The sequence below is a fragment of the Euphorbia lathyris genome, chromosome 5, assembly GCF_963576675.1.
Source record: "Euphorbia lathyris chromosome 5, ddEupLath1.1, whole genome shotgun sequence".
Classification (NCBI taxonomy): Eukaryota; Viridiplantae; Streptophyta; class Magnoliopsida; order Malpighiales; family Euphorbiaceae; genus Euphorbia; species Euphorbia lathyris.
The window spans coordinates 19,545,811-19,554,661 of record NC_088914.1 but is presented as its reverse complement, the minus strand read 5'-3'; the positions used below and the strand labels follow the sequence as shown (position 1 = coordinate 19,554,661).

Genomic DNA, 8,851 nt, shown 5'->3' with positions numbered 1-8,851 from the left:
ATAATTACATCAATATTGCTACGAATTTATGATATTTATAACCATTTAGAAAGCTTTTACTCTCGAATATGTTTCTTTCATGCAAGGTACATAAATATTTGGTAAAATCCAAATAGGAGTAAAAAGAGCTCAAAAATAGAAGAAAAGCCCTACAAAAGGAGTCAAAGACGACGAAAATTAATAACGCCAAGTCGAGGACACGAACGAGAGCGAAGAAGTGAAAAATGCTCCGTGCCGCGACCGCGGCCCCCACTATTCACGATCGTGACACGCGTCCCTCAGCCTCTCCTTCCCTTCGTCTGAAGTACAATTGATGCTCCCCCATTCTCGGTAGAGAATTTAATATTCTCGGTACGAGCAGGAGATTTTAGAGGCCTAGTTACACACTTTCGTTTTCGACGAAACGCGATCGTTCGGGTGGATAAAGACGTCCTTTCGCAGTGGACACGATCCTTCACAACGGACACAACACTTCAATCAAGACTCTTCAACATCTATAAATAAAGAGTTGATGGAGAGTTGAAATATAGTGTGTTATACGTGTAGAAGAAAGAGATTAGTGTAGAATTTATGCAGAAATTCCGAATCAAGTGATTCAGAAGTTAGATTTCGATTCTGTTCAAAAGCAATATGATGTACACACATTGTTTACAAAATAATAACAAATTCAGTAGCGTTTAGACATTGTTCCAGTTTAGTTTACATTTTGGTAGTGGACCGACCTAGTCTCTATTACGAAGATTCAACGAGAAGATTGAGTAGAGGATTCGCCCCTGAGCCTGACAAACTCTAACGAAACCCAAGGAAAGGATTGACAACCCGTTCACTTGCACGCCGTCGAAGAATTCAATGCTCCATGTTTTCTGTAAACTTGTATCAATTTATATTTCATCTAATAAAGTCTGTTCTATTCGATAGATTTTTATGCAGCACTTATGGTAACCAATTCACTAAAGTGACTGCTGGTGTTTTCATTAAAACGTTGTTTAATTCAAAATCTTTACAAGGAAACTTTGTTGAACACTTAGGCAAATTATTATCTCGGTAGAGTTTTAATTTGGTTAAGGGCAATTATCCCGGATAAGGGTTTTGTTGCGTTCAAAGCCTATTAATTAGAGGTTCCGTCATTTATTTCATCTTTATAATTCGTACAAAGTTTAAAGTTGTTTTCTTTGCTTAATGCAAACAAATATACTTGTTTACTTTTCTAAAGTACTAAAACGTTCCTGTTTTGCAAATTCATTCTTAAATCAGATATTTTCTAACATCTTCATACTCTAATCTAATTCTTATTCTAGCAATTTCAAAACCTAAACCGATTTAAAACGATTTTCCCATATTATAAACCTAAAAGTAAATTTAACCGATTCAGAATAAGTTTTGTTAAAAAACGTTCCCTGTGGGATCGATATCTTTTATTACTACAAGCGTATACCGTGCACTTGCGGAAATCGCTCAACAAGTTTTTGGCGCCGTTGCCGGGGAATGCCAAAAATTTTGACAAAATTTTAAATTTTTCGTGTTTTATTACGAATCTAGGTTTATTCATACTTATTCAAACTTTTACATTTTATTTATTTTTAATTATTAACATATTTATTTTTCAAATTCTGTTTTGTAGGTAGTTTCGGTTCGTGCAAAATTTCAAGTTCATGCGCAGTTCTCGAAGTTCGGGCACGTCACCAGATCCTATTGACCCAGAAATTGAAAGAACCCTTAAAAAGAATAAGAAAGAAAAGAAAAACAAAAACTAAACCCCAATAAAAACTAAAATTACCGAGCCAGAAGTTATGGCCACACTTATGGATTACGCTAGGCCAGGAGTGGCCGGTGTAACAAACAGTATAGTTAGACCCCAAATTAATGCAAACCAATTTGAAATTAAGCATGCGTTGCTTAATATGTTGCAAAATAATGTAACGTTTTACGGGTTACCTAACGAAAATCCTAATACCCATTTGACAAATTTCTTAGAAATTTGTGACACTTTTAAAATTACTGATGTAACTGCAGAAGCAATCAAACTTCGCCTTTTTCCTTTTATTTTGAAGGATCGAGCCAAAGAATGGTTAACTTCTATGCCAGCCGCATCAATTGAGACTTGGGAGCAATTAGCCCAAGCATTTTTATCAAAAAATTTCCTTTAGCAAAAACCGCAAGAGTCATTAAAGAATTAACATCTTTTTCTCAAAATGATAGTGAAACTCTTTATGAGGCTTGGGAACATTTTAAAGAACTTCAACGTTTATGCCCACACCACCAATTGCCCACTGAACTTTTAATGCAAACATTTTATAATGGACTAAATCCTACAACTAGAGGTTCATTGGACGCTATGTCTGGAGGGTTATTCATGAAGAAAACATCTGCCCAAGCAAGAGAACTTTTGGAGGAAATGGCAATCAACAGCTGTATGTGGCCCGCGGAACGTGGACACGTACCATCAGCAAAACCATCATCCTCAACTACTTCATCAATTAAAGGTATAGTGAACCTTGATCCAGTAGCGATGTTGCAAGCCCAATTTTCTGCCTTATCGCACAAAATTGATAGGTTTATGGCACCGTGTGATTCTAATGGTAAGCCAATCCAAACAGATGTGGATTACGAAGGTATGAGTGAAATTGAATAGGTAAATTTTGTCCAAGGGCAAAACCAAAATAATAACCCTTATTTCAATACATATAATCTTGGATGGAGAAATCATCCTAACTTTAACTGGAGGGATAATAATAATGCTAATGCTAATCAAAATCGTACTACCAATTATCAAAATCAATCCAGAGACACGATTAGCACTTTATCTTCAAAAATCGACAAATTCATTGATGCTATGAGCGGAAAAATAAGTAATCACGACGATGGTTTTAAACGGATCGAGAATAAATTCGATCAGCTTATTAAAAACCAATCATCTAGCATCCATAATTTGGAGATTCAAATTGGACAACTCGCTAAATCAATTCCATCCCGCAAAGAGGGAAGTCTTCCAAGCCATACGGAAGAAAATCCGAAAGAGCATGTTAAGGCTATCACTCTTCGTTCAGGGAAAAACTACTTAGGCCCGGAAATGCCCGGAAATTCGACTTTACCTGGAACTGATTTATCGAAGCCCAAAGAGGATACATTAAAACAAAAAGATGCACCAATTGACTCTAGTACAAAAACTTTTGTACCCAATCCACCTTTTCCACACAAAGTCCGCAACAAGGACTATGACAAACAACTTTTAACATTTTTAGACAAACTTAAGAATTTGCATATTAATTTAACGTTTATGGATGCGATTACGCAAATTCCCAATTATGGTAAATTCTTCAAAGATTTAATTTCAAAGAAAATCAGTTGGGAAGGAATTTCATCCATTTCGCTAACTGAAGATTGCAGTTCGATTGTGTCAAGCAATTTGCCCACAAAACTCAAAGATCTCGGATGTTTTACCATTCCATGTAAATTGGGCGATATAGAATTCCCAAGTTGTCTTTGTGATTTAGGAGCAAGCATTAACTTGATGCCATTATCTATTTTTAATAAGTTAGGCTTAGAAAAAGACATCAAACATACCAATATGGTTTTACAATTATCGGATCAAACCACTAAAAGACCATACGGTATAATTGAGGATGTTTTAGTTAAAGTTGACAAATTTATTTTTCCTACCGATTTCGTTATTTTAGATTTTGCTTATGATGTAAATTGTCCGCTAATCTTTGGTAGACCGTTCATGAACACGGGACGTGCTCTAGTTGATGTGTCGGAAGGGAAAGTAGTTTTACGAATAGGAGATGATAAGATTGAGTTTGATATGAACCAAGCGATGAAATATCCTATGGAAGATTTCGCTTGTATGAAACTTGATTTAATTGAAGAATGTGTAAATGACATTGTTCAAAAAGAAGAAATAATAGAACCTATAATGAGTGAGGAACTAGAAGATAAGGACCCAGAACCTTTGATTCGAGAAGATGGACCAGTTCCGCCTTCAATTGTAGTTCCACCTAAATTAGAACTTAAAGAATTACCAAGTCATTTGAGGTACGCTTTCTTAGGCGAAGGCGATTCTCTACCTATTATTATCTCTAACAAATTAACACAAGTCCAAGAAGAGAAATTGAAAGAAGTTGTTAGAAATAGGATAGGAAGTATGGGTTGGCAAATTTCAGACTTAAAAGGTATTAATCCAAGTATTGTAATGCATAGAATTCATTTAGAAGAAGATAAGCCACCTAACATGAAAGAAGTAGTAAAAAATGAAATTACTAAACTTCTGGACAATGGAATCATCTACCCTATCTCGGATAGTGAATGGGTTAGTCCAATCCATTGTGTACCTAAAAAGGGAGGCATAACAATTGTAAGGAATGAAGAAGGTGAATTAATACCTACGCGAACCACCACTGGTTGGAGGGTTTGTATAGATTATAGAAATTTAAATAAAGCAACTAGGAAAGATCATTTTCCTCTTCCTTTCATTGATCAAATGATCGAAAGGATAGCTGGTCATGCTTTCTACTGTTTTCTTGATGGTTATTCCGGATTCTTTCAAATATACATTTACCCGGATGACCAAGATAAAACAACCTTCACATGTCCTTACGGAATATTTAAATATAGAAGAATGCCCTTTGGTCTATGTAACGCACCTGCAACATTTCAACATTGTATGACTGCAATTTTTAATGATTTCATTGAAGATATCATGGAAGTTTTTATGGACGATTTTTCAGTTTATGGAGATTCTTTTGATTCGTGCCTAGAAAATTTGGATAAAATTTTGTCTAGGTGTGAAGAAACAAATTTGGTATTAAACTAGGAAAAATGTCATTTCATGGTTGACGAAGGAATTGTTTTAGGTCACAAAATATCTGAAAAAGGATTAGAAGTAGATGGAGCAAAAACCTCAGTAATAGAGAAATTACCCCCTCCAACTACTGTTAAGGGAGTAAGATCATTCTTAGGACATGCTGGTTTTTACAGAAGATTTATTAAAAAAATTTCTGTAATTTCCAAACCACTTACTAATTTACTCATGAAAGATTCAACCTTTGATTTTAATGAAGAATGCGTTAAAGCGTTCGAAACATTGAAAATAGCTTTAGTCAGTGCACCTGTTATTGCTAAACCCGATTGGGATCTACCATTTGAAATTATGTGTGATGCAAGTGATTTAGCTGTCGGATGTGTTTTAGGTCAAAGGAAAGATAAGAAAATTCATGTCATTTATTATGCAAGTCACACACTGTCTGGTGCATAATTAAACTACACCACAACTGAGAAAGAAATGTTAGCCGTAGTTTTTGCATGTGACAAGTTTAGGTCATATTTATTAGGTTCAAAAGTTATTATTTATACTGATCATGCAGCATTAAGATATTTATTTGCTAAAAAGGATGCAAAACCACGTCTAATTAGATGGGTTTTATTGTTGCAAGAATTTGATATAGAAATAAAAGACAAAAAGGGAGTTGAAAACCTTGTCGCCGATCATCTATCGAGACTTGAAGATGAAAACGGTCCTATAGGTGAAACTACCGGTATACGAGATGATTTCCCTGATGAACACCTCTATCAAATAAAAAGTGCCATGTCACCATGGTATGCAGATATTGCTAATTATCTTGCAGCCAATATTATTCCGGAAGGATTAGATTTCCAACAAAAGAAGAAATTTTTCTTCGATATTAAACAATATTTTTGGGAAGATCCCTTTTTGTTCAAGACTTGTGGTGACGGGATAATTAGGAGATGCGTTGGTGAAAATGAATACGAATCCATAATTTCGGAATGACATTCTAGTTCTTATGGAGGACATAATGGAGTTAACAAGACAGCTGCTAGAATATTTGAAAGCGGTTTCTTTTGGCCTACGATGTTTAAGGACGTCCGTTCATTTATTACTCGTTGTGATAAGTGCCAAAGAACAGGAAATCTAGGAAGGAAAGATGAGATGCCCCTCACAACCATATTAGAAGTTGAAGTCTTCGATATGTGGGGAATAGATTTCATGGGACCTTTTCCCCCTTCCAATGGTAAAACTTACATATTAGTTGCCGTCGATTATGTTTCGAAGTGGGTTGAAGCAATTGCAACCCCGACGAACGATTCTAAAGTTGTCGTTAATTTTCTTGACGATATATTCTGTAGATTTGGTTGTCCAAGAGTTATCGTTAGTGATGGCGGTACTCATTTTATAAACAAGAGTTTTGAAACGCTTATGAAAAAATATGGAGTACGCCACCGCGTATCAACGCCGTACCATCCTTAGTCAAATGGTCAGGCGGAGATATCAAACAGAGAACTCAAATGGATTCTCGAAAAAACAGTTTCATCTTCTAAAAAAGATTGGTCTTCTAAACTCAATAATGCGCTATAGGCATACCGTACTGCATTTAAAACACCAATAGGAATGACTCCGTACCGCTTAGTGTATGGGAAGGCATGTCATTTGCCAGTCGAATTAGAACACAAAGCCTATTGGGCTATTAGAGAACTAAACTTTGATTTACGACAAGCAGGTAAGAAACGTTTGCTCAATTTGAATGAGTTAGATGAGTTACGTCATCTATCTTACGAAAATGCAAAGATTTATAAAGAAAAAGTGAAAAAATGGCACGATGCCAAAATTAAAGTTAAACACTTTAATGTTGGGGATAAAGTGCTGTTATTTAATTCACGACTTCGTTTATTTCCAGGAAAACTTAAGTCCAGATGGATAGGACCATATTTAGTCGTCAAAACATTCGATTATGGTTCTTTAGAACTGGAAGGTCCTACCGGAGTTCGATTCAAAGTTAATGGTAATCGATGTAAAATCTATTACGAAAATATTTCCCAACTAGGAATTGAGTTCGTAACAAGATTGTCTGACGTATAAATTACTCAGTTTTTCTTACACAGTTTATTTTGTTTTATTGTTTTTATATTTTTTTTGTTCATTTATTTTATTTTATTTTGTTATATTTTATTTTATTTTATTTTTATTTTTTCCAAAATGCCATTTTTATGATTAGATGACTTTATGTTATGATTTAAATGCATAAAATATTTCTATTTCATGATTTTAGATTTAATTTTTAGGAAATTAAGATGAATTTGAAGTTTCAGGCAATTCTCTGCCGCGAATTTAGAATTCCCTGCCGAGAATCCTCTTTTTTAGAACAGTCCAAATAGGTTAGGATTTCTCTGTTCATACCGAGAATTTTAAATTCTCTACCGTGAATCGGGAGGTAGCTTAGACGCCTGATTTCCGCAAGGAAATCAGCGTGTCGCGACCGCGGCTTTGCCATTCGCGGTCGCGACACGCGTGTTTCCTGCACTATCAGGTCTGCAACACTCTAACCCTTTCGACGAACCTCTTGGCAAACGAAACATTAAGTTTTTTCATTTCCGAAAGGTGCAATTTATACCTTTTCATAATAAAACGATACCTCTTTTCATTTAAACTCTTATAAATTAATCCTAGAGGATTCAAGTTCTGTTACAATTCTTTTTCATCTTTGTCAGAACTCTGATTTTCTTCGCAAACACCGTTCTTTACTAAAGTAACACAAACTTTGCACCATGCCTACCAAGAACAAACCATCTAGGCACAATACTGCCTCAATCAACAAATGCCCAGACTTATCCAAGCGATATGGGGCGCCTTTTCCTATCTTCAGTCACGATGAAGGTAGGCGTTATTGGAATCACCGTTACAAATTCTTCACCGGAATGTTGTATATGGATGAATTTCTTAATAGCCAATTAGGCATTTCTGATGACATGAGCCGCTATATGGAGCGCCTAGGGTGGACAAAATTCGCCCAAATGCGATTTCCAATAATAGGCGACTGGATACTTGAATTCTTCTATACCGTGCGTTTTACTAATAAACGACAAATACGTCTCAGTTTTCATCGAGAAGGCGAAATCTTCACTTTCGGCTATCCTGAGTTGCATGCTTGGTTTTGTTTTCCCCCGAGGGATACAATCAAACGTCATCCTGGACGAGACATGACATCCTCGGACATTTGGAGAATGCTCACTGGATTCTGGCGATTCAATTCAAAACTCGCCTATAATCACTCTTTTCGCTCCAACTCCATGCTGTATTTACACAAATTTCTGTGTCACAGTTTATTCAGGCGCACATTCAGTAGTGTGGTCCGTGACACAGATTTGTATGTTCTTGGAGATATATTCCAGGGAAATGCAGTGGATTCTTCCAAAATTCTGATGGAAGGTCTTGTCGCCGCTTCTCGATCCAAAGATAAGAAGATTGGGTTCGGCAATATAATCTGTGGAATAATTCTCGGTTCAAAGGGTACTATTGATATCCCCTGGAGTGATGATGAATTCTTCCCGACAATTGACTATGAATTTCTCGAGCACGAAGGACTTGTGAAACGTGTCTTTCGAGCAGGGCCTCAATTTTTGTCTGCACCGGAACGTGAAACTTTCGTGCAGTTTCAAATTGATCGTATTAAGGCTAGAAATATCCCGTTAGATAGGGATGAATATGTAGAATAGTTTATGTTTTTCATTTTATTTTTTGTATATATTTTGTTTTGTATTTGTTTGTTTTCATTACATGTACATATGTTAAAATAATAAAGATCTTATTTCATTCAATTCTTAATTTTTATCCATTTGATCCATTATCTATACTTAGCATATTTCATATGAGTAATTTCTAATTTTTCTTACTCAAATTAAGATAAAAAGGATTCACTTGAACTAATATGGTTTTCTATTTTTCCACACGTATATCTACATTTTATTTATAACTCAATTTCTTTTCAATGCATTAGGTTTTCATTTAATCAATTCAATTCATGTATTAAATATGTTTTACCATGCACTTATTATGCAT

At 35.4% G+C, this 8,851-nt stretch overlaps 1 non-coding gene across 1 annotated transcript; it reads right to left on the bottom strand.

Annotated features, from left to right (window-relative positions):
• Positions 1 to 2,158: 2,158 nt before the first annotated feature.
• LOC136231561 (small nucleolar RNA R71) lies at positions 2,159 to 2,265 on the bottom strand. The gene has a single exon (XR_010689934.1). It is a non-coding gene; the product is annotated as a small nucleolar RNA R71 (small nucleolar RNA).
• Between the last annotated feature and the right edge of the window lie 6,586 nt (positions 2,266 to 8,851).